Raw genomic sequence first — 26,487 nt, forward strand, 5'->3', positions numbered from 1 at the left:
TACAGATGCTGCTCAGCTCACGTCATGGAAAGCATCCTGTTAAGAGAGTGTGGGTTATGGTTCAAGTTTAAAAGAACAAAATGGGGTTGGCACTTGATTCTTCATTTTCTTAATGAGTACACATTTTGTGTTTATGCATTAACCTTGGTGATCTCTATCTAACTACACACAAACACACAAAGATATACACACACATATACGCATTATTATATACACACACATATGTATCTATATATACATACACTCACATCTACACATACACACTTGTATTTATATATAAAAACACACACACACATATATATATATATATATATATATATATATATATATATATATAAAAAATAATTAAAATTATGGTGGAGATAAAAGTCTGAGATTAACCCCTTAACGACTCAAGTCGTACAGGTTACGTCACACACAAACTGGTCTTTAAAGACCAGCGACATACCCTGTACGTCGTTAGGGGTTTAAAGCGGCTGGAAGCAATCCTGAGCGGGGGGGGGGGGGGGGGGCTTCAGAGCGCGCACAGCAACCACTGCCACCAATGTACTTGAATGGGAGGGAGGGGGGGGAAATAATGCTAAAACAGATCTGGGAGGGAGAGAGGGAGGGGGGTATTGAGGGGAGGCAGCTACACTGCAAAAATTTTTTATATTATATTAAAAAAAAAAAACTTATTTTGGGAGGCAAACTGGGTACTGGCAGACAGCTGCCAGTACCAAAGATGGCAGCAAATAGGTAGCGGGGGAGGGTTAGAGAGCTGTTTGGGGGTATCAGGGAGGCTGCGGGCTAAGGGGGGGTCCATCACAGCTGACCAGATATTATTTTTAAAAAAAGCCTTTTATTTTAGTACTGGCAGACTTTCTGCCAGTAATTAAGATGGTGTGGACATATGTGGGGTGGGGGAGGGAAGAGAGATCTTTGGGAGGGATCAGGGGGTGGGATGTCAGGTGGGAAGCTGATCTTTACACTAAAGCTAAAATTAACCCTTCAAGCTCCCTACAAGCTACCTAATTAACCCCGTCACTGCTGGGCATAATACAAGTGTGGTGCGCAGAGGCATTTAGCGGCCTTCTAATTACCAAAAAGCAATGCCAAAGTCATATATGTATGGTATTTCTGAACAAAGGGGATCCCAGAGAAGCATTTACAACCACCTGTGCCATAATTGCACAAGCTGTTTGTAAATAATTTCAGTAAGAAACCCAAAGTTAGTGAAAAAGTGAACAATTTTTTTTTATTTGATTGAATTTGGCGGTGAAATGGTGGCATGAAATATATCAAAATGGGCCTAGATCAATACTTTGGGTTGTCTACTACACTACCCTAAAGCTAAAATTAACCCTGCAAGCTCCCTACAAGCTACCTAATTAACCCCTTTACTGCTGGGCCTAATACAAGTGTGGTGCGCAGCGGCATTTAGGGGCCTTCTAATTGCCAAAAAGTAATGCCACAGCCATAATTGTCTGTTATTTCTGAACAAAGGGGATCCCAGATAAGCATTTACAACCATTTGTGCCATAATTGCACAAGCTGTTTGTAAATAATTTCAGTGAGAAACCTAAAAAAACAAAGTGAACGATTAGTTTTATTTGATCGCATTTGGCGGTGAAATGGTGGCATGAAATATACCAAAATGGGCCTAGATCAATACTTAGGGTTGTCTACTAAACAAAAATATATGCATGTCAAGGGATATTCAGAGATTCCTGACAGATATCGGTATTCCAAAGTAACTATAGCTAATTTGGAAAAAAAAAAGGTTTGGAAATAGCAAAGTGCAACTTGTATTTATTGTCCTATAACTTGCTAAAAAAGCAAAGAACATGTAAACATTGGGTATTTCTAAACTCAGGACAAAATTTAGAAACTATTTAGCATGGGTGTTTTTGGTGGTTGTAGATGTGTAACAGATTTTGGGGGTCAAAGTTAGAAAAAGTGTGTTTTTTTCCCATTTTTTCCTCATATTTTGTAATTTTTTTATAGTACATTATAAGATATGACGAAAATAATGGAATCTTTAGAAAGTCCATTTAGTGGCGAGAAAAACGTTATATAATATGTGTGGGTACAATAAATGAGTAAGAGGAAAATTAAGGCTAAACACAAACACTGCAGAAATATTAAATTAGCCCTGGTCCTTAAGGGAAAGAAATTGAAAAATGGCCTTGTCCTTAAGGGGTTAAAATCTTCCATGTCTCAAAAGTAAATCAATGAAAATTGTTGCATAGGAAATTAGTGCATATAGTCAAGTATCCCCGCTTGCTTTCACCCAGTAAAACTCCATATACACTGCTACCAATGCACAAGAGGTTTCTGGTTAAGATATGCAAATCTCAGACTTTCATCTCCACCGTAATTTTAATGAATTTTGATGTAACCCTGAAATGAGCTTTACCTAAGCAGCAATCGGAAATCTATCTACTACTGAAGAGTTCTAACAAGAACGAAACAGGCTGTCTAGTGGTGATTTCTGTAAATGCTGCATTTTCCCTATTAGGGAATCGCTGTGTGTTAACACAGTATGAAGCAAAAAATCTGAGATGTTGGATATCTAATTTGCATATCTTACCCAGAATCCTCTTGTGCATCAGTAACAATGTATATGGTGTTTTACTGGGTGAAAGCAAGTGGGGAAACTTGCTTAGATGTGCTAATTCCCTATGCAACAATTTCCATTGATCTATGTATATATACATACACACGTGTGTGTGTGTGTGTGTGTATATATATATATATATATATATATATATATTGTGTGTGTATATGTGTGTGTATATATATATATATATATATATATATATATATATATATATATATATATATATATATATATATATATATATATATATATATATATATATACTGTGTGTGTATATGTGTGTGTGTGTACAGGGAGTGCAGAATTATTAGGCAAGTTCTATTTTTGAGGATTAATTTTATTATTGAACAACAACCATGTTCTCAATGAACCCAAAAAACTCATTAATATCAAAGCTGAATAGTTTTGGAAGTAGTTTTTAGTTTGTTTTTAGTTATAGCTATTTTAGGGGATATCTGTGTGTGCAGGTGACTATTACTGTGCATAATTATTAGGCAAACTTAACAAAAAACAAATATATACCCATTTCAATTATTTATTTTTACTAGTGAAACCAATATAACATCTCAACATTCACAAATATATATTTCTGACATTCAAAAACAAAACAAAAACAAATCAGTGACCAATATAGCCACCTTTCTTTGCAAGGACACTCAAAAGCCTGCCATCCATGGATTCTGTCAGTGTTTTGATCTGTTCACCATCAACATTGCGTGCAGCAGCAACCACAGCCTCCCAGACACTGTTCAGAGAGGTGTTCTGTTTTCCCTCCTTGTAAATCTCACATTTGATGATGGACCACAGGTTCTCAATGGGGTTCAGATCAGGTGAACAAGGAGGCCATGTCATTAGATTTTCTTCTTTTATACACTTTCTTGCCAGCCACGCTGTGGAGTACTTGGACGCGTGTGATGGAGCATTGTCCTGCATGAAAATCATGTTTTTCTTGAAGGATGCAGACTTCTTCCTGTACCACTGCTTGAAGAAGGTGTCTTCCAGAAACTGGCAGTAGGACTGGGAGTTGAGCTTGACTCCATCCTCAACCCGAAAAGGCCCCACAAGCTCATCTTTGATGATACCAGCCCAAACCAGTACTCCACCTCCACCTTGCTGGCGTCTGAGTCGGACTGGAGCTCTCTGCCCTTTACCAATCCAGCCACGGGCCCATCCATCTGGCCCATCAAGACTCCATAAAACCTTAGAAAAATCAGTCTTGAGATATTTCTTGGCCCAGTCTTGACGTTTCAGCTTGTGTGTCTTGTTCAGTGGTGGTCGTCTTTCAGCCTTTCTTACCTTGGCCATGTCTCTGAGTGTTGCACACCTTGTGCTTTTGGGCACTCCAGTGATGTTGCAGCTCTGAAATATGGCCAAACTGGTGGCAAGTGGCATCTTGGCAGCTGCACGCTTGACTTTTCTCAGTTCATGGGCAGTTATTTTGCACCTTGGTTTTTCCACACGCTTCTAGCGACCCTGTTGACTATTTTGAATGAAACGCTTGATTGTTCAATGATCACGCTTCAGAAGCTTTGCAATTTTAAGAGTGCTGGATCCCTCTGCAAGATATCTCACTATTTTTGACTTTTCTGAGCCTGTCAAGTCCTTCTTTTGACCCATTTTGCCAAAGGAAAGGAAGTTGCCTAATAATTATGCACACCTGATATAGGGTGTTGATGTCATTAGACCACACCCCTTCTCATTACAGAGATGCACATCACCTAATATGCTTAATTGGTAGTAGGCTTTCGAGCCTATACAGCTTGGAGTAAGACAACATGCATAAAGAGGATGATGTGGTCAAAATACTAATTTGCCTAATAATTCTGCACTCCCTGTATATATATGTGTATATATATATATATATATATATATATATATACATACACTGTATGTGTGTGTGTATGTATATATATATATATATATATATATACTGTGTGTGTATATGTGTGTGTGTGTATATATATATATATATATATATATATATAAACACATACATACTCAGGTTTCTCTTTATTTTTGCAACATAAGAAGGCAATAATAATCAGAGTCTTTAACCCTTTGAGTGCTAAGCACTTTCCCACCTGGGTGCTAAGCTGTTTTAAGTTTTTTTTTTTTTTTTTTATATAAAATGTGTAATTTTTTTTCAGATCCCGAAGACTTACACTGTTGGAAAGGTTAGGCAATTACCTTTCCAACAGTGGGTGGTCTGTTGCTGCTTAGATGCCTGAGATACAGACTTCTAAGCAGCATGCCCCCTGCTCCTATACTTAAAGGATTACTTTCTGTTATAATTTTTAAGCTAAACAACTAACATATTAAAGTTAATAAACATTAATTAAAACCTACTGACCTATATTTTCTCCAAAACGAAGTGTCATAACGTTCTAAAAGTTATATCTTTTATTCGCCGATGATGTCACATTATCCTGCCCACTATTTTCAGCACTGAGTGTTCAAAATACTTAAACCAATAACTTTGTGTTTAAAGCGCCATTTTGAAACCTAGGTATTGTAAACGGATTGGTACAGAGCAAAGGATACCCACGGAGTGGGTTTGGAAAACAATTAAATTTGCAGACAAGATTTCTGATATACGGTAGAGATATGTTAATGAAATGCTATTGATAAAAAGCATATTTGGGGTAGTTAGTTAGTAACAGGCATAGAAAATATTTACTTACAGTGGCCCTTTAACATTATGAATTTTAAATAAAGGTGACGTCACCGTGCATAACTTTATGCAGGCCCGATGGCCGGTATAGGAGCGGGTGGGAGCCCCCAGATCTCCCTTAAGGTGGGAGAGTGCTAGTGACAGCTCTGAGCCGTCATTAGCACCAGAGTGGGGAAACTGCGACGGCTCAGAGCTGTCGTTAGCACTCTCCCACCTTGGGCCTCCCATTAGCATGTATCCCGAGTAAAGGGATTAAACACATAGTTAAAGTCAATAATTAACTACTTGGAGCTAGCTGAACTTGCCTGAACCAATACCAACTGACAAATATGTGTAGCCACCAATCACCAGCTAGCTCCTTTTAGTGAATTGCTGTTGCTGAGGATATGTACATATGTTTGCTATTGCTGAGGTTTTTTTCTTCTTTTTAACAAAGAATACCAATATAGATAAATACTTTTTGTAATAGAATTGAATCTTGAAAGTTTGATTTGGACTTGCACGTCCCTTTAAGTGAGTTTACAATTAGATCATACAAATTAGTGTGCGCATCACTCGCATGCTTCTACATATTTTGGCTGCTATTAGCTCTGCATTTTTAAAATGTACCTTACTTTGCAATAACTACTGTTGTCAGTTGTTCAGATGATGTCTCCTAAAACTAAATGTAGTGTAATCAATGTGACAAGACCTGTAATAACATCGGAAATGTACAATCACATCTCTATACTGCAAATTGTAATTAACATGAGGCGGCTCTGTACATCCAGCCCAGGGAATGTCAAGATAACCATGATAAAAATAATGAAGAACCAGCCATAATGTTATTAGTTCATTTAATCTCAGATCAAATTGCAACTTTGCCAGCAAAAGTGGTCAGGAAAGAGAGATCCTAATTAAATTAGATATTAACTAATGTTTAGTAAAGTCAACACACTACAGATAATATTGCAATCCTAATAAAAATAAATTGAGGGAGAGGGGGACAGACCATAATCTTAGTAGCCAGACAGTCTTTTTTTTTTTTTTTTTCTAGCAAGAGGGCTCATTTTTTTCTAAAGCCATTTTTTTCCGTTAAGATTTAACTATTTGTCCACCCCAATGGTCTCTGATGCATTGCTATGCTGTAGGTCAGCCCTTTCTGGCACCTGTTGGGTTAAGAAATATATTGGGGAATCTGGATTTGCTTTTTAATTCTAGATCTTAAAAACATTTGCCTAAATCTGTTCTGTTGAACATAAGGTACTTTACATGTGGGTTCTTTAACCAAGACTGTTTAGCCCAAACTGAACTTCGTAATGCTGGAAAATTATATTATTTTTAATAACCGTAAATTATTAAGAGGCAAACAGGATTTGCCTCATTTCATCTCATTTCTTTGGTGAGATGTCCTAATTATAGTTATCTGTATTTGTAATTTATTGATTTGTGATTAACAATAGGAATATTTTATACATTTATTTTAAATTATCGATACAAACAATTAACAATAATTATTTACAATATCATATAGAGGTGCGATCAGTTAAAATACATAAATATATTTCTACAATCAAACTTTTTTCCTGATAGCCACAAGGCCACTGAGCCAATAAGGGATGGCATTAAACATAACCATCAATTAGCAGTTCAGTTTAAAGGGGCATGAAACCCATTTTTTTTTCTTTCATGATTCAGACAGAGCATACAATTTCAAACAACTTTCCAATGTGTTTCTATTATCAATTTTGCTTCATTCTCTTGGTATCCTTTGTCAAAAGAGCTAGTTAAGCATATCAATAAGACAATAACAAGGGGTATATGTGTGAAACCATTAATTAGCAGTTAGCTCCCACCTCCTTAGCCTACCTAGGTATGCTTTTCATCAAAGGATATAAGAGAATAAATTGTAAAGCTGTTTAAAAGTGTCTATATGAATCAGGAAATAAAATTTGTTTTATGTCCCTTTAAGACCAGCAGTCTATTTCTGTTCTATACCAGACTTTAGTTGTATTTTTAACCCCCTTTGCTGGGAGTTCAACAAATAGGTATGGCCGAGCAATAGTGCGCTAACAGGGTTTCTTTTGTCCTTTTAAAGGAAGACTGTACTCAACACATCTCACACGTGAAAGAACAGTCTTTAAAAAATGTTAAAAAGATAGCTAATCCCTTTATTACCCATTCCCCAGTTTTGCATAACCAACACTGTTATAGCAATACACGTTTTACCTCTGTGATTACCTTGTATCTAAGCCTTTTCTGACAGCCCCCTGATCAAATAACTTTTTATTTATTATCTATTGACTTGCGTTTCATCCAATTAGTGCAGTGTCTTCCACAACCAAATTAGCACAATGCTATCTATATGGCCCACATCAACTAGCAGTCTCCTGTTGTAAAAAGCTAATAAAAAAGCATGTGATTAAGAGGCTGTCTGTAGTGGCTTAGAAACAGGCAGAAATTTAGAGGTTAAAGGTTATAAAGTATATTAATATAACAATGTTGGTTGTACAAAGCTAGGGAATGGGTAGTAAAGACGGTATCTATCTTTTTAAACAATAACAATTTTGGTCTTGACTGTCTCTTTTAAAATTGAAAGTTGACAAAATCACTCTTGTTTCAGCACTCTCTTGCATGCAACTTGTTGATGAACGGATCTTTAATACAACAGTATAATTTGCATACAGTTTAGTCTGTAAGCATTTACTGCACAAGATATTTGCTGCAAGAGGACTGTTCCAATTTACAGATTTATACTCATACTGAAAGTGATTATTGGGATATAGCAACATTAAATGTAATAAATTCACACCAAGAATTATTTCACACTCTGACTTTATGAAGTTTGAAAATGGAACAAATAACACTTAAGATAATAATTTGTTTCCAGACTGTGTTAGAGTTATATATATGCAGTGTAAAAGAAAAGAGTAGTTTGCACCATTACATAATGTTAATTGCCATTCACATGTTTTTTTTTAATTATTTAAATGTTAGTAATAATTTACTTTTATCATCAAATTTGTTTTGTTCTCATGTTGAAAGATAAAGTGCATTTTTTCAGTTTTTCACAGCTAGACAGTCCTAGTTCATGTGTACCATATAGATAACATTGTGCTTTCTCATGTGGAGTTTTTTTAAGAGCCAGCACTGATTGGCTAAAATGCAAGTATATATAATATAATATGCAGAGAGCGCCTAAAGAATAAGGCTAGGGTAGCAAGATAAATCTATATTTCTTTCTAATGACACAGTGAGTCCACGGATCATCATAATTATTGTTGGGAATATCACTCCTGGCCAGCAGGAGGAGGCAAAGAGCACCACAGCAAAGCTGTTAAGTATCACTTCCCTACCCACAATCCACAGTCCTAGAAGGGTAAGACCTTGTTTGGGCCTGGTTTGGCTGAGATTATCTCAGACATTACAGGAGGGAAGGGATCCATTCTTCCCCAAGATAAATAGAATAAACAGAAAGTATGTAACTTCCGTTCCTTTCGTAACTTTAGAGGTAAACCCACCTCTCCCTCCTCCAAGCAAGATCAGGTCAAGTCTTCCTGGAAAAGTCAGCATGAAGGGTCGGCCCCCGATCCGGGAGCGGATCTAGTAGGGGGCAGACTTTCCTTTTTCGCTCAAGCCTGGGTACGAGATGTTCCGGATCCCTGGGCGGTGGACATTGTATCCCAGGGGTACAAAATAGAATTCAAGACCTTCCCTCCCAGAGGAAGGTTTCTTCTTTCCAGATTATCTGTAGACCAGATAAAAAAAAGAGGTGTTCTTACATTGTGTCAGGGATCTTGCCACTCTGGGAGTTATAGTTCCTGTTCCTCTACAGGAATAGGGTCTGGGATTTTACTCGACTCTGTTCGTTGTTCCCAAAAAAGAGGGAACGTTCAGGCCAATCTTGGACCTAAAGTGCCTAAACAAGTTCCACAGTTTTCCATCGTCCAAGATGGAGACTATTCACTCCATTCTTCCCTTGGTTTAAGAAGGTCCATTCATGACAACCATAGACTAAAAGGGACACTGAACCCAAATTTTTTCTTTCATGATTCAGATAGAGCATGCAATTTTAAACAACTTTCTAATTTACTCCTATTATCATTTTCTCTTCTTTCTCTTGCTTTCTTTATTTGAAAAAGAAGGCATCTAAGCTTTTTTTTTCGTTCAGAACCATGGAAAGCACTTGGCTATTGGTAGGTGAATTTACCCACCAATCAGCAAGAACAACACAGTGTGTTCACCAAAAATGGGCCGGCATCTAAATTTACATTCTTGCATTTCAAATAAAGATACCAAGAGAATGAAAATAATTTGATAATAGGAGTAAATTAGAAAGTTGCTTAAAATTGCTCTATCTGAACCACAATAGAAAAAAATTGGGTTCAGTGTCCATTTAAATGGACATTAGACACTAAATAAATGCTAGATAAAATGATTCATTCAAACAAAAGCTCAATCTGAGAATAACATGTAGATGTATTTTTTAAAGTTTAATTTGTTGTTTAAATTGAAAATTTAAAAATGAAAAAATAAGTGAAAAGTTTTAGTGTCTATAAAACAATGGGAGCTGCCATATTGTTACTTAGGTTACCTTCTCTACTTTGACCAATTAGAGACAGTTATAAATAGGTCACTGGAGTTTTCAGCCGATGGCTGTGTGGAATATAACAGTGTTCTGCACTTGCATTTTTAAAGGGATCTTAAAAGCTCACAATTTCAGAAGAGAATTACAGGAAAGGGGGACAAATACATAATAAAGATATTGCAGATTTTTTTTTATATTTACAATTTATAATTTTATATTGCCATCTAAAAGTGTTTAATGTCCCTTTTAAAGGATGCATACCTTCATGTTCCCATAAACAGGGATCATCACAAGTTTCTGAGGTTCGCCTTCTTGGACAATCACTTTCAGTTTGTAGCTCTTCCATTCGCCCTTGCTACAGCCCCTAGAATTTCTCTTGTAAGGTGTATCCAGTCCACGGATCATCCATTACTTGTGGGATATTCTCATTCCCAACAGGAAGTTGCAAGAGGACACCCACAGCAGAGCTGTTATATATGTGAATAATAAAGAAAGAAGACGCCACCATAGTGCACAATCAGATGTATAAAACACGCCAATAAAACAAGTAAGACCGTACTTACAAGATGTTAGACATTTGAGAAGTGTCACAACCGCCTTCTGGACTGTTATAGAGTCGTTCAGCTAACTCCCACTGATAGATCTCTGAAATCCTCTTGGATGTGAGAGCGGCGATGACACAGGAAACCAGTATCCAGCAACAGTTTCACAGAGCCGGCTCGTCCTATAATATCCAATATTGCTATAGATACAATGTATCAAATGTATCAAATGGATAAGTAATTGGTGAATAAGAAATAGTTCGTGGCAAAAGTCTTGTAAAAGCAAACAGACTTTATTTGGGGTATAAAAGCACAACGTTTCTCGGTCTCTCCTGACCGTTTCCTCAGGAGAGACCGAGAAACGTTGTGCTTTTATACGTTTCTCGGTCTCTCCTGACCGTTTCCTCAGGAGAGACCGAGAAACGTTGTGCTTTTATACCCCAAATAAAGTCTGTTTGCTTTTACAAGACTTTTGCCACAAACTATTTCTTATTCACCAATTACTTATCCATTTGATACATTTGATACATTGTATCTATAGCAATATTGGATATTACAGGACGAGCCGGCTCTGTGAAACTGTTGCTGGATACTGGTTTCCTGTGTCATCGCCGCTCTCACATCCAAGAGGATTTCAGAGATCTATCAGTGGGAGTTAGCTGGACGACTCTATAACAGTCCAGAAAGCGGTTGTGACACTTCTCAAGTGTCTAACATCTTGTAAGTACGGTCTTACTTGTTTTATTGGCGTGTTTTATACATCTGATTGTGCACTATGGTGGCGCCTTCTTTCTTTATTATTCACTTCTGCAGAGTTTAACATCTTGGGACACCAACAAGAAATTCGAAGAAGCAGCCTGCCATCCGTTCCAGATTCAGGATTTGGATTTTGGACTAGTTGAACTGTCCATTTTTTCATTCCCATCACTTTTCATAGTGGTTTGGTTTGATTGGGTTTATGACTATACTTGTCATTATTTCATATTTGCTATCTTTATTTATATATTTATAGATGTTTTAATATTATTATGCACTATATGGTCACATATATATATTTTTTTATATAGGTTTTTGGCGCACTGATTTTTAAGTATTAGAGCTGTTATATAGCTCCTCCCCTAACTGCCATATCCAGTCATTCTCTTGCAACTCTCAACACGCATGGAGGTAGTAAGAGAGAGTGGTGAAATATAGTTAGTTTTTTATCTTCAATCAAAAGTTTGTTATTTTAAATGGTACCGGAGTTGTACTATTTTATCCCGGGCAGTAAATAGAAGAAGAATCTGTCTGAGTTTTCTATGATCTTAGCAGGTTGTAACTAAGATCCATTGCTGTTCTCACATATGTCTGAGGAGAGAGGTAACTTCAGCGGAATGGCGTGCAGGTTACTCTGCTATGAGGTATGTGCAGTTACAATTTTTTCTAGAAATGGAAAATGCTAGAAAATGCTGCTGATACCGGATTAATGTAAGTTAAGCCTGAATACAGTGATTTAATAGCGACTGGTATCATGCTTACTCTCAGGGGTAATACCCTTATAAAATTGCAATATAAAACGTTTGCTGGCATGTTTAATCGTTTTTATATATGCTTTGGTGATAAAACTTTATTGGGGCCTAGTTTTTTCCACATGGCTGGCTTAAATTTTGCCTAGAAACAGTTTCCTGAGGCTTTCCACTGTTGTAGTATAAAAGTTACAGTTGTTGCAGTTAAAATTACAAACTGTGACATCCAGCTTCCCTCAGGAGTCCCCTGTATGCTATAGGACATCTCTAAAGGGCTCAAAGGCTTTCCAAAGTCGTTTATTGGGGAAGGTAGGGCCACAGCAGGCTGTGGCAGTTTGTTGTGTCTGTTAAAAAACGTCTATATCGTTTTTTTGATCCGTTTTTTGAATTAAGGGGTTAATCATCCATTTGCAAGTGGGTGCAATGCTCTGTTAACTTATTACATACACTGTAAAAATTTCGTTTTATTTACTGCCTTTTTTCACTGTTTTTCAAATTTTGACAAAATTTGTTTCTCTTAAAGGCACAGTACCGTTTTTTATATTTGCTTGTTTTAAAGTGTTTTCCAAGCTTGCTAGTCTCATTGCTTGTCTGTACAAACATGTCTGACATAGAGGAAACTCTTGTTCATTATGTTTAAAAGCCATGGTGGAACCCCCTCTTAGAATGTGTACCAAATCTACTGATTTCACTTTAAGCAATAAGGATCATATTCTGTCTTTAAAAAAATTTATCACCAGAGGAATCTGACGAGGGGGAAGTTATGCCGACTTACTCTCCCCACGTGTCAGATCCTTTGACTCCCGCTCAAGGGACTCACGCTCATATGGCGCCAAGTACATCTAGGGCGCCCATAGCGATTACTTTACAAGACATGGCGGCAGTCATGGATAATACACTGTCAGCGGTATTAGCTAGACTACCTGAATTTAGAGGTAAGCGAGATAGCTCTGGGGTTAGACGAAATGCAGAGCATACTGACGCTTTAAGAACCATGTCTGATACTGCCTCACATTATGCAGAAGCTGAGGAAGGAGAGCTTCAGCCTGTGGGTGATGTTTCTGACTCAGGAAAGATGATGCAACCTGATTCTGATATTTCTACATTTAAATTTAAGCTTGAACACCTCCGCGTGTTTCTCAGGGAGGTTTTAGCTGCTCTGAATGACTGTGATACAATTGCAGTGCCAGAGAAATTGTGTAGACTGGATAAATACTATGCAGTGTCGGTGTGTACTGATGTTTTTCCAATACCTAAAAGGTTTACAGAAATTATTAATAAAGAATGGGATAGACCAGGTGTGACGTTCTCTTCCCCTCCTATTTTTAGAAAAATGTTTCCAATAGACGCCACCACACGGGACTTATGACAGACAGTTCCTAAGGTGGAGGGAGCAGTTTCTACTTTAGCAAAGCGTACTACTATCCCTGGCGAGGACAGTTGTGCTTTTTTAGATCCAATGGATAAAAAATTAGAAGGTTACCTTAAGAAAATGTTTATTCAATAAGGTTTTATCCTACAGCCCCTTGCATGCATTGCTCCTGTCACTGCTGCTGCGGCGTTCTGGTTTGAGTCTCTGGAAGAGGCTTTACAGGTAGCGACTCCATTGGATGACATACTTGGCAAGCTTAGAGCACTTAAGCTAGCCAATTCCTTTGTTTTCTGATGCCATTGTTCATTTGACTAAACTAACGGCTAAGAATTCTGGTTTTGCTATACAGGCACGCAGGGCGCTATGGCTTAAATCATGGTCAGCTGACGTGACTTCAAAATCTAAGCTGCTTAACATTCTCTTCAAGGGGCAGACCCTATTCGGGCCTGGTTTGAAGGAGATTATTGCTGATATCACTGGAGGAAAAGGTCATGCCCTTCCTCAGGACAGGTCCAAATCAAGGGCCAAACAGTCTAATTTTCGTGCCTTTCGAAACTTCAAGGCAAGTGCGGCATCAACTTCCTCTAATGCAAACAAGAGGGAACTTTTGCTCAGTCCAAGACGGTATGGAGACCAAACCAGACCTGGGACAAAGGTAAGCAGGCCAAAAAGCCTGCTGCTTCCTCTAAGACAGCATGAAGGAACGGCCCCCTATCCGGTAACGGATCTAGTAGGGGGCAGACTTTCGCTTTTCGCCCAGGCGTGGGCAAGAGATGTCCAGGATCCCTGGGTGTTGGAAATTATATCCCAGGGATATCTTCTGGACTTCAAAGCTCCCCCCCCAAAAGGGAGATTTCACCTTTCACAATTATCTGCAAACCAGATAAAGAGAGAGGCATTCTTACACTGTGTACGAGACCTCCTAGTTATGGGAGTGATCCATCCAGTTCCAAAGGAGGAACAGGGACAGGGTTTTTACTCAAATCTGTTTGTGGTTCCCAAAAAAAGAGGGAACCTTCAGACCAATTTTGGATCTAAAGATCTTAAACAAATTCCTCAGAGTTCCATCATTCAAGATGGAAACTATTCGTACCATCCTATCTATGATCCAGGAGGGTCAATATATGACTACAGTGGATTTAAAGGATGCTTATCTTCACATTCCGATAACAAAGATCATCATCGGTTTCTCAGGTTTGCCTTTCTAGACAGGCATTACCAGTTTGTAGCTCTTCCCTTTGGATTAGCTACAGCCCCAAGAATCTTTACGAAGGTTCTAGGGTCGCTTCTGGCGGTCCTAAGGCCGCGGGGCATAGCAGTGGCCCCTTATTTAGACGACATCCTGATACAGGCGTCAAACTTCCAAATTGCCAAGTCTCATACGGACGTAGTACTGGCATTTCTGAGATCGCATGGGTGGAAAGTGAACGAGGAAAAGAGTTCTCTATCCCCACTCACAAGAGTTTCCTTCCTAGGGACTCTGATAGATTCTGTAGAAATGAAAATTTACCTGACGGAGTCCAGGTTATCAAAGCTTCTAAATTCCTGCCGTGTTCTTCATTCCATTCCGCGCCCTTCGGTGGCTCAGTGCATGGAAGTAATCGGCTTAATGGTAGCGGCAATGGACATAGTGCCGTTTGCACGCCTACATCTCAGACCGCTGCAACTATGCATGCTCAGTCAGTGGAACGGGGATTACACAGATTTGTTCCCTCTACTAAATCTAGATCAAGAGACCAGGGATTCTCTTCTCTGGTGACTATCTCGGGTCCATCTGTCCAAAGGTATGACCTTTCGCAGGCCAGATTGGACAATTGTAACAACAGATGCCAGCCTTCTAGGTTGGGGTGCAGTCTGGAACTCCCTGAAGGCTCAGGGATCGTGGACTCAGGAGGAGACACTCCTTCCAATAAATATTCTGGAAGAGCGATATTCAATGCTCTTCAGGCTTGGCCTCAGTTAGCAACTCTGAGGTACATCAGATTTCAGTCGGACAACATCACGACTGTGGCTTACATCAACCATCAAGGGGGAACAAGAAGTTCCCTAGCGATGTTAGAAGTCTCAAAGATAATTCGCTGGGCAGAGACTCACTCTTGCCACCTATCAGCTATCCATATCCCAGGTGTAGAGAACTGGGAGGCGGATTTTTTAAGTCGTCAGACTTTTCATCCGGGAGAGTGGGAACTCCATCCCGAGGTGTTTGCACAATTGATTCATCGTTGGGGCAAACCAGAACTGGATCTCATGGCGTCTCGCTAGAACGCCAAGCTTCCTTGTTACGGATCCAGGTCCAGGGATCCCAAGGCGACGCTAATAGATGCTCTAGCAGCGCCCTGGTCTTTCAACCTGGCTTATGTGTTTCCACCATTTCCTCTGCTCCCTCGATTGATTGCCAAGGTCAAGCAGGAGAGAGCATCGGTGATTTTGATAGCGCCTGCATGGCCACGCAGGACCTGGTATGCAGATCTGGTGGACATGTCATCCTTTCCACCATGGACTCTGCCTCTGAGACAGGACCTTCTACTTTAGGGTCCTTTCAACCATCCAAATCTAATTTCTCTGAGACTGACTGCCTGGAGATTGAACGCTTGATTTTATCAAAGCGTGGCTTCTCCGAGTCAGTCATTGATACCTTAATACAGGCACGAAAGCCTGTCACCAGGAAAATTTACCATAAAATATTGCGTACATATCTTTATTGGTGTGAATCCAAGGGTTAGGATTCCCAGGATATTATCTTTTCTCCAAGATGGTTTGGAAAAAGGATTGTCAGCTAGTTCCTTAAAAGGACAGATTTCTGCTCTGTCTATTCTTTTGCACAAGCGTCTGGCAGATGTTCCAGACGTTCAGGCATTTTGTCAGGCTTTGGTTAGAATCAAGCCTGTGTTTAAACCTGTTGCTCCCCCATGGAGCTTAAATTTGGTTCTTAAGGTTCTTCAAGGAGTTCCGTTTGAACCTCTTCATTCCATAGATATCAAACTTTTATCTTAGAAAGTTCTGTTTTTGGTAGCTATTTCCTCGGCTCGTAGAGTCTCCGAGTTATCTGCTTTACAATGTAATTCTCCTTATCTGATCTTCCATACGGATAAGGTAGTCCTGGGTACCAAACCTGGGTTTTTACCTAAGGTGGTATCTAACAAGAATATCAATCAAGAGATTGTTGTTCCATCCTTGTGTCCTAATCTTTCTTCAAAGAAGGAACGTCTATTACACAATCTGGACGTGGTTCGTGCTTTAAAGTTTTACTTACAAGCTACTAAAGATTTTTGTCAAACATCTGCTTTGTTTGTTGTCTACTCTGGACAGAGGAGAGGTCAAAAAGCTTCGGCAACCTCTCTTTCTTTTTGGCTAAGAAGCATAATCCGCTTAGCCTATGAGACTGCTAGCCAGCAGCCTCCTGAAAGGATTACAACTCATTCTACTAGAGCTGTGGCTTCCACTTGGGCCTTTAAAAATGAGGCTTCTGTTGAACAGATTTGCAAGGCGGCGACTTGGTCTTCGCTTCATACTTTTTCAAAATTCTACAAATTTGATACTTTTGCTTCTTCGGAGGCTATTTTTGGGAGAAAGGTTTTACATGCAGTGGTACCTTCCGTTTAAGTACCTGCCTTGTCCCTCCCTTCTTCCGTGTACTTTAGCTTTGGTATTGGTATCCCACAAGTAATGGATGATCAGTGGACTGGATACACCTTACAAGAGAAAACACAATTTATGCTTACCTGATAAATTTATTTCTCTTGTGGTGTATCCAGTCCACGGCCCGCCCTGTCATTTTAAGGCAGGTAATTTTTTCATTTAAACTACAGTCACCACTGCACCCTATGGTTTCTCCTTTCTCTGCGTGTTTTCGGTCGAATGACTGGATATAGCAGTTAGGGGAGGAGCTATATAACAGCTCTGCTGTGGGTGTCTTCTTGCAACTTCCAGTTGGGAATGAGAATATCCCACAAGTAATGGATGATCCGTGGACTGGATACACCGCAAGAGAAATAAATTCATCAGGTAAGCATAAATTGTGTTTTTCTCAAAGGTTCTGGGAGCTCTGTTGGCGGTAATCAGGTCTCGGGGCATCGCAGTCGTGCCTTATCTGGACGACATTCTGGTTCAGGCGTCATCTTTTCAACAAGCAGAATCTCGTACGGAGATCTTGTCTTTTCTTCGCTCCCACAGTTGGAAGGTGAATCTAGAAAAGAGTTCTCTGATTCCAGCTACCAGAGTTCAATTTTTAGGGACTATAAAATTAAAAATCCTCAAGTCTTGCCTAGCCCTTCAGGCCTCTCCGAGCTGTCAGTGGCCCAATGTATGGAGGTGATTGGCCTGATGGTAGCCTCTATGGACATCATTCCATTTGCTCATTTCCATCTCAGACCTCTGCAGTTATGCATGCTAAGACAGCGGAACGGGGACTATGCAGATCTGTCTCCACAAATAGATCTGGATCAGGCGACAAGAGACTCTCTTCCGTGGTGGTTGTCTCAGGACCATCTTTCCCAGGGAACTTGCTTTCGCAGGCCCTCCTGGGTGATTGTGACAATGGATGCCAGAATTCTGGATTGGGGAGCAGTCTGGGGCTCGTTGAAGGCGCAGGGCCTATAGACTCGGAAGGAGTCGGCTCTGCCCATAAACATCCTGGAGCTGAGCGCGATCATCAATGCTCTGTTGGCCTGGCCTCAGTTAGCTTTAGCCTGGTTTATCAGGTTTCAGTCGGACAACATAACCTCGGTGGCATACATCAACCACCAGGGGGGAACTCGGAGTTCCTTGGTCATTACAGAAGTGGCCCGAATTATCCAGTGGGCAGAGACCCACAACTGCTGTCTTTTTGTGATATACATCCCAGGAGTGGACAATTGGGAAGCGGATTTTCTAAGCAGACAGACCTTTCACCCCGGGGAGTGGGAACTTCATCCGAAGGTATTTTCTAGTTTGACTCTCAAATGGGGGCAGCCAGAACTGGATCACATGGCTTCTCGGCAGAATGCCAAGCTCCAGAGGTATGGCTCGAGGTCGAGGGATCCGCAGGCAGCTCTGATAGATGCTCTGGCTGTTCCTTGGAACTTCAGTCTAGCATACCTGTTTCCTCCGTCCACTCTCCTTCAAAGGGTCATTGCTTGGATCGAGCAGGAGAGGGCGTCTGTAATTCTCATAGTCCCGGCGTGGCCTTGAGGTATCTGGTATGCAGACCTAGTGGAAATGTCATCCTTTCCACCTTGGAGACTTCCTCTGAGGAAGGACCTTCTACTTCAGGGTCCCTTCCTTCATCCATATCTCATTTCTCTGAAGCTGACTGCTTGGAGATTAAACACTTTATTTTATCTAAGCGTGGGTTTTCGGAGGCGGTCATAGAGACCTTGATCCAGGCTCGTAAGCCTGTAGCGCATAGGATCTACCATAAGATCTGGCGTAAATATCTGTATTGGTGTGAATCCAAAGGATACTCTTGGAGTAAAGTCAGGATTCCTAGGATTTTTTCCTTTCTCCAGTACGGTCTGGAGAAGAGTTTGTCGGAGAGTACTCTGAAGGGTCCGATTTTGGCTTTGACTATTCTGATACATAAGCGCTTGGCGGATGTGCCAGATGTGCAATCGTTTTGTCAGGCTTTGGTCAGGATCAGGCCTGTGTTTAAATCGGTTACTCCTCCTTGGAGTCTTAATCTTGTTCTTAAAGTTTTATAGCAGGCTCCGTTTGAGCCTATGCATTCCTTAGATATTAAGTTGTTAACTTGGAAAATTTTATTCCTTGTTGCTATATCTTCTGCTCGAAGAGTTTCTGAACTCTCGGCACTTCAGTGCGATTCTCCTTATATTATTTTTAATTCTGATAAGGTGGTTCTGCGTACTAAGTTTGGTTTCCTGCCCAAAGTTGTCTCGGTCAAGAATATTAATCAGGAAATAGTTGTTCCTTCCTTGTGTCCTAACCCTTCTTCTCATAAGGAACCTAGATGTTGTGCAAGCTATAAAATTCTATCTTCAGGCGACTTTTGTCAGTCTTCTGCATTGTTTGTTTGTTTTTCTGGGAAACACAAGGGTCAGAAAGCTATGGCTATTTTGCTTTCCATTTGGCTGAATAGTGTTATTCGCTTGGCATATGAGACTGCTGGACAGCAACCTCCTGAGAAAATCACAGCTCATTCCACGAGGGCTGTTTCTTCTTCCTGTGCCTTCAAAAATGAGGCTTCTGTGGAACAGATTTGCAAGGCTGCTACTTGGTCATCTTTGCACACTTTTTCCAAATTCTATAAATGCGATACTTTTGCCTTGGCTGAGCCTTCTTTTGCGAGAAAGTTTTCTCAAGCAGTGGTGCCTTCTGTTTAGGTTACCTGTCTTGTCCCTCCCTTATCATCTGTGTCCTCTAGCTTGAGTATTGATTCCCAACAGTAATTATGATGATCCGTGGACTAGCCGTGTCATTAGAAAGAAAACAAAATGTATGCTTACCTGATAAATGTATTTATTTCTTGACACAGTGAGTCCACGGCCTGCCCTGTATTTTCAGACAGTTTCCTTCTTATGTAAACCTCAGGCACCTCTGCACCTTGTTACTTCCTTTCTCTCCTTTCCTTTGGTCGAGTGACTGGGGATTGTGGGTAGGGAAGTGATACTCAACAGTTTTGCTGTGGTGCTCTTTGCCTCCTCCTGCTGGCCAGGAGTGATATTCCCAACAGTTATTATGATGATCCGTGGACTCACTGTGTCAAGAAATAAATTTATCAAGTAAGTATAAATTTTGTTTTATTGGACAGTGGTCTGTATGATAAACAGATAAAATTAAAAATATTTAAAAACATGGATCCATGTCATAATAATAAAATACAACAATAAAATATATAAGTTAAAAACAACCTTTGCAAGTAACAATTGATAAATATTGATAAAGGCACACTTCTGGGGGCTAAAACGAGTTTACAGTTACTGGTAAGCCTATGTCCAATACCCCATTAAGGTGATATAGCTGTATTGCACTATTTTTTATATTTTTTACTGGTTACATTAGGAAAACCACAATTCACTATCCAGGACAGCTAGGAGACTCACAATTCAATCCCACAGAGGGATCTAACTCTGGATAACACTCCACATTTGGTATTTATTTTTTTCACACTACTTTTCACAGCAAGTTTTTGCTTTGTTCACTTTTTGACTTTTTGAAGATTCTTTATCAATCTACTTTTACACCGATATCTTCACAGATTTTTTTTTTTTTTTACTTGGTTTTGGAACACATACCGATTTCATTAAATTAATATATTCTTTTACTAGAACACTTTCTAGTAGACTCTTAAAGGATTTATTTTGGGACTCATTGCATAAGGTGCACCTTATTAACTGTAGATTGTGGTATTTTCTTCCTTAGGAAGCTATCAAAACCATTTTATAATTTTCAATTGTTACTTGCAAAGGTTGTTTTTAACTTACATACTGTATTGTTGTATTTTATTATAATGACATGGATCCATATTTTTAAATATTATCTGTATCATACAGACCACTGTCTAATAAATCTAGATTTCTCTTGCTACCCTTGTCTTATGCATTAGGCGCTCTTTGCATATTACAGGGAGTGCAGAATTATTAGGCAAGTTGTATTTTTGAGGATTAATTTTATTATTGAACAACAACCATGTTCTCAATGAACCCAAAAAACTAATTAATATCAAAGCTGAATATTTTGGAAGTAGTTTTTAGTTTGTTTTTAGTTTTAGCTATTTTAGGGGGATATCTGTGTGTGCAGGTGACTATTACTGTGCATAATTATTAGGCAACTTAACAAAAAACAAATATATACCCATTTCAATTATTTATTTTTACCAGTGAAACCAATATAACATCTCAACATTCACAAATATACATTTCTGACATTCAAAAACAAAACAAAAACAAATCAGTGACCAATATAGCCACCTTTCTTTGCAAGGACACTCAAAAGCCTGCCATCCATGGATTCTGTCAGTGTTTTGATCTGTTCACCATCAACATTGCGTGCAGCAGCAACCACAGCCTCCCAGACACTGTTCAGAGAGGTGTACTGTTTTCCCTCCTTGTAAATCTCACATTTGATGATGGACCACAGGTTCTCAATGGGGTTCAGATCAGGTGAACAAGGAGGCCATGTCATTAGATTTTCTTCTTTTATACCCTTTCTTGCCAGCCACGCTGTGGAGTACTTGGACGCGTGTGATGGAGCATTGTCCTGCATGAAAATCATGTTTTTCTTGAAGGATGCAGACTTCTTCCTGTACCACTGCTTGAAGAAGGTGTCTTCCAGAAACTGGCAGTAGGACTGGGAGTTGAGCTTGACTCCATCTTCAACCCGAAAAGGCCCCACAAGCTCATCTTTGATGATACCAGCCCAAACCAGTACTCCACCTCCACCTTGCTGGCATCTGAGTCGGACTGGAGCTCTCTGCCCTTTACCAATCCAGCCACGGGCCCATCCATCTGGCCCATCAAGACTCACTCTCATTTCATCAGTCCATAAAACCTTAGAAAAATCAGTCTTGAGATATTTCTTGGCCCAGTCTTGACGTTTCAGCTTGTGTGTCTTGTTCAGTGGTGGTCGTCTTTCAGCCTTTCTTACCTTGGCCATGTCTCTGAGTATTGCACACCTTGTGCTTTTGGGCACTCCAGTGATGTTGCAGCTCTGAAATATGGCCAAACTGGCGGCAAGTGGCATCTTGGCAGCTGCACGCTTGACTTTTCTCAGTTCATGGGCAGTTATTTTGCGCCTTGGTTTTTCCACACGCTTCTTGCGACCCTGTTGACTATTTTGAATGAAACGCTTGATTGTTCGATGATCACGCTTCAGAAACTTTGCAATTTTAAGAGTGCTGCATCCCTCTGCAAGATATCTCACTATTTTTGACTTTTCTGAGCCTGTCAAGTCCTTCTTTTGACCCATTTTGCCAAAGGAAAGGAAGTTGCCTAATAATTATGCACACCTGATATAGGGTGTTGATGTCATTAGACCACACCCCTTCTCATTACAGAGATGCACATCACCTAATATGCTTAATTGGTAGTAGGCTTTCGAGCCTATACAGCTTGGAGTAAGACAACATGCATAAAGAGGATGATGTGGTCAAAATACTCATTTGCCTAATAATTCTGCACTCCCTGTATATTATATATTCCAATCTCCAAGGTTTGCTAGTAAACATTTTGCACAAGAGCTATAGGGGCCCTCCTCCAGCGCTTAGTCTTCCACACCTATTGATATAGCTAAAATGCAAGTCTGTCAATGAACTGAGATAAGGGGGCAGTCTGCAGAGGCTTAGATACAATATAATCACAGAGGTAAAAAGTGTATTTATATAACAGTGTTGGTTATGCAAAACTAGGGAATGGGTAATAAAGGGATTAACTATCTTTTTAAACAATAGCAATTCTGGAGTAGACTGTCCCTTTAAACATCTCCTTATCAGTGAGTTAAACACGAAGATGAAAGATGTATGATGTTTTATCAGTTATTTTTCAATTTCCGATTCATAGGGTTATCATACATTGCACTTTGCCCAAAATGAAACAATATTAAGTATTTGACCATATTGGGGAATTGCTAAATTACTGCCCCTGTCACAAACCTAATGCCAACCTCTAAATAAAAAATATAAAGAAAGAAAATAAATACACTCAAAGACACATAACACCTTGTAATTATAAGACATTTCTGTTGTGCTGCTGTAGTATAACATATCGGCCAAGTCTAAACAAATTAAAGGGACAGGAAACCCAATTTTGTTCTTTCATGAATCAGTAAAAGCATACAATTTTAAACAACTTCCCAATTGACTTCTATTTGCTTTGTTTTTTAGGTGTCCTTTGTTTAAAAGCATAGCTAGGAAGGCTCGGCATCTAGGTGCTATTTGCTGATTGGTGGCTTCACATTTTGCATGTGCAGCCACCAATCAGCAAATAGCACCCGGCTTGCTATTTGCTGATTTAACAAAGGATACCTAAATAATGAAGCAAATTAGATAATAGAAGTAATCTGGAAAGCTCTTTAAAATCACAAGCTCTATCTAAATAATGAGAGAATTATTTTTTTTTTTTCCTGTCCATTTAACATCGATTTGACTTCAATTATTTTTTAATAGCCAAACTCCAACAACCATTTCCCTTATTTGGAGGAGCCAATCAGGGCTTTAGTCTGCAGACGGCAAGGCTAGCCACTGCCATAATGTTAGTAAAATTTGCATTGTTTTGCAGTTGTCATCTGATAAAGTCAATTCGGGAAATATATGCAGCCGGGTTAGCCTTGAAATTATGCATGGTGCACAAGTAAAACGCTCATATAAAACACTATAAAACTCTTGTACATAAAGGATAACAGAAGTATTGGGTACACTTATTACTAGGGGGATACTTATCAAGCTGTCAACTATGTTGCATTCGCTGGCATCAACACGCTCGCCAAACTTCGCGGCCGCGGATCTCAATACAATCTCCATATTTATAAAAAAAGCAGTCAAAACCACGCGCACCAAGTACGGGGCGATGAGCATCGGACTGTTGTTAACTAACAGTCATTGCTGACGCTGCTTTTCGTGTTTTTCCCAACTTTATTTATACCATTTTATTAAATGCTGCCACTATACTAAAATGTTCAACTCCTATCCCGCCACCGCCGCAATCTAAATAAAGTTATTAACCCCTATCCCTCCACTATCTGACATCTCCGCAACCTAAATAAATGTATTAACCCCTAAACCTCTGTCCTCCCACATCACCACCACTAACTAAACCTATTAACCCCTAAACCGTCAGCCTGCCACATCGCAAAAAACTAAATTAAGCTAGTAACCCCTAAACCTAACAACCCCCTAACTTTAAATTAAAATTACAAGATCCCTATCTTAATATAAATTAAAACTTACCTGTAGAATAAAAATAAACTATTTAAACTATTGATTAACCTACCCTAACTATTATACTACAATTAAATTAAATTAAACTACCAATTAAATAAACTAAATTACATATTAAAAAACCTAACCCTACTAAAATTATTTAAATATACTATTAAACATTATTGAAAGTACTACATTACAAAAAAAACGCTAAGTTACAAAAACAAACACTAAATTACAAGGAAAGAAAAACAACCAAATTATCAAAACATTTTTTTACACCTAATCTAACAGCCCTATCAAAATAAAAAAGCCCCCCCAAAATAAAAAAAACCCAGCCTACAATAAACTACCAATGGCCCTTAAAAGGGCCTTTTGTGGGGCATTGGCCCAAAGATATCAGTTCTTTTACCTGTAAAAAAAAAATACAAACACCCACCACCCAACCAACCACCGCAAATAAAAAAAAAATATCTAAAATAACCTAAGCTACCCATTGCCCTGAAAAGGGCATTTGTATGGGCATTGCCCTTAAAAGGGCATTTAGCTCTTCATCCAGACGGCATTTTCTATCTTCATCCAGCCGGCACGGAGTGGGTCCATCCTGAAGACATCTGGCGTGGAGCATCCTCTTCATATGGTTGCTGCCGTAGACTGGAACTTGAATGCAAGTGACGCAATCCAAGATGGCGTCCCTTGCATTCCTATTAGCTGAAATATTTCATTCAGCCAATAGGATTGAGCTTTCATCCTATTGGCGGTTCCAATCAGACAATAGAATTGAGATTTCATTCTATTGGCTGATTGGAACATCCAATAGGATGAGAGCTCAATCCTATTGGCTGATTGGAACAGCCAATAGGATTTTAGCAGCTCTAATTCCTATTGGCTGATTGAAATCTTTCAGCCAATAGGAATGCAAGGGACGCCATCTTGGATTGCGTCACTTGCATTCAAGTTCTAGTGGTGGACCCGCGCCGGATGGATGAAGATAGAAGATGCCGTCTAGATGAAGACTTCGCCGGCTGGATGAAGATAGAAGATGCCATCTGGATGAAGACTTCTTGTCGCATGGATGATGACTTCGCCGGATGGATCCTTCAAGCGGGACTTCAAGAACTGTAAGTGGATCGTCTGGGGTTAGTGTTAGGCTTTTTTAAGGGTTTTTTTGGTTGGGTTTTATTTTTAGATTAGGGTCTGGGCAGTAAAAGAGCTAAATGCCCTGATATCTTTGAGGCAATGCCCCACAAAAGGCCATTTTAAGGGCCATTGGTAGTTTATTGTAGGATAGGGGGTTTTTTTTTGCGGGGGGGGATTTTTTATTTTGATAGGGCTATTAGATTAGGTGTAAAAAAAAAATATTTTTAATAAAAAAAAAATTCTCGTAATTTAGTGTTTGTTTTTGTAACTTAGTGGGGGTTTTTTGTAACGTAGTACTTTTAATAATGTTTAATAGTATATTTAAATCATTTTAGTATGGTTAGTTTTTTTTAATATGTAATTAAGTTTATTTAAGTGGTAGTTTAATTTAATTGTAGTATAATAGTTAGGGTAGGTTAATTAATAGTTTAAAAATAGTTTATTTTAATTCTACAGGTAAGTTTTAATTTATATTAAGATAGGGATCTTGTAATTTTAATTTAAAGTTAGGGGGTTGTTAGGTTTAGGGTTTACTAGCTTATTTAGTTGTTTGCGATGTGGGGGGCTGATGGTTTAGGGGTTAATAGGTTTAGTTAGTGGTAGTGATGTGGGAGGTTTAGGGGTTAATAAGTTTATTTAGTGGCGGCGGTGTCAGGGGAGCGGCAGAATAGGGGTTAATACATTTTATTTAGGTGTTGCGATGTCGGGGGCGGGAGATTAGGGGTGTTTGGACTCAGGGTTTATGTTAGGGTGTTAGGTGTAAACGTCACTTGTTTTCTACCATAGAAATCAATGGGATATGCTTTATTCTCTGGCAGCATCGAACATAAACTTTCGGTGCTTTCAGACTCCTATTGATTTCTATGGCATTCACGGCCTCAAGGGTGTCGGATTGAAAACTAGGTACGCTGTGTCAAAAAAGACGTGAGCGTACCTGTTAACTATTTAATAAATGGGAAAAAGTGTCAAATGTGTATTCGGAACATCTGTAATGACGTAAGCATCGATCTGCGTCGGATTGAGATCGCCGGTTCGTATATTATGTCATAAATTTCAACATTTGCCGGTCTTTAGGCTTTGATAACTAGGTCGGATCAATCTCGCAAAAATTACGACGTGGATAAATATCCCCCTAATAGTGAATTGGAAAGATCTTTGTCTGAATCATGAATGTTTAATTTAGACTTCCATGTCCCTTTAATGTACCCATTTGACAGTTATTATCCCTTCTTTATTGCT

General features: G+C 39.3%; 1 protein-coding gene across 1 annotated transcript in view; it reads left to right on the forward strand.

The window, feature by feature from the left end:
- Window positions 1–26,487, forward strand: part of KHDRBS3 (KH RNA binding domain containing, signal transduction associated 3) — a 154,464-nt gene that overhangs the window by 119,290 nt on the left and 8,687 nt on the right. The window lies entirely within an intron of this gene.

Source organism: Bombina bombina, chromosome 5 (genome assembly GCF_027579735.1).
Source record: "Bombina bombina isolate aBomBom1 chromosome 5, aBomBom1.pri, whole genome shotgun sequence".
In the NCBI taxonomy this organism is placed as follows: Eukaryota; Metazoa; Chordata; class Amphibia; order Anura; family Bombinatoridae; genus Bombina; species Bombina bombina.